The sequence below is a fragment of the Lactuca serriola genome, chromosome 5 (assembly GCF_051521515.1).
Source record: "Lactuca serriola cultivar US96UC23 chromosome 5, Lser_US96UC23_V15, whole genome shotgun sequence".
Taxonomy (NCBI): Eukaryota; Viridiplantae; Streptophyta; class Magnoliopsida; order Asterales; family Asteraceae; genus Lactuca; species Lactuca serriola.
The window spans coordinates 122,901,237-122,902,044 of NC_136412.1; the positions used below are offsets into that span (position 1 = coordinate 122,901,237).

The 808-nt window shown below is 41.7% G+C and overlaps 1 non-coding gene across 1 annotated transcript; it reads left to right on the top strand.

Annotated features, from left to right (window-relative positions):
• Positions 1–232: 232 nt before the first annotated feature.
• LOC145056080 (small nucleolar RNA R71) lies at positions 233–339 on the top strand. The gene has a single exon (XR_013685617.1). It is a non-coding gene; the product is annotated as a small nucleolar RNA R71 (small nucleolar RNA).
• Positions 340–808: the final 469 nt, after the last annotated feature.

Consider the following 808-nt stretch of genomic DNA (forward strand, 5'->3'; position numbering starts at 1 on the left):
TATTATTCAACATCGCCATCATAGGAGCCATCTCTTCAGAATGTGCACCCCCATTTCCTTTTATTCCATCTTGTCTTGGTTGTGGTACTCACGAGAGTGTTTTGCAAATTTTTCAACTAACTCCTTGACCTACCTTGGATTTTTCTTTATCAGTGGCCATTGAGAATCAATGAGTTACCTTATCATAACATTGACCCCATCATAGAAAATAGACATCTCTTGTTGAACATTAAGATCATGTTGATGACAATTCCTTAACAATCTTTTGTAATGCTCCCATGCCTCGTATAGTGACTCCCCCGGTTGTTGCTCAAAGTTGGCTATCGCCTTCTTGAGTTTAGCTATCTTTGATGGTGGCCAAAATTGGTCCAAAAATTTTTCACGAATCTGAGCCCAAGTAGTGATCGTACCAGGTGGAAGTGCTTTTAACCAATCCTTAGCAGCTCCTTTAAAAGTAACAGGAAGCATCCTTGGCAAGATGGTATCTCTATTAGCATTCGGGACATTGAAATAATCCGCAATGTCATTGACCTCATCTAGATGATTACAAGCATCCTCATGATCCTTTCCATAAAATGGAACATCCTTAAGTGCAGTAAGGATGTGTCCCTTTAGTTCGAATGTGGCAGTGGAAGGAATCGCAGGTTGTACTAACCCAAGGCCAACATCGTCTCGAATTCGCTTCTTGTAAGCTCCCATTGACATCTCTTCCATGTTTTCCATCTCGTTTCTTGGCTCCTTCTCGGGTTCACTCGTATATAGTCCAAACTCGATCTCGGAGTTGTACTCGGATTCGGGTTGGATAGGT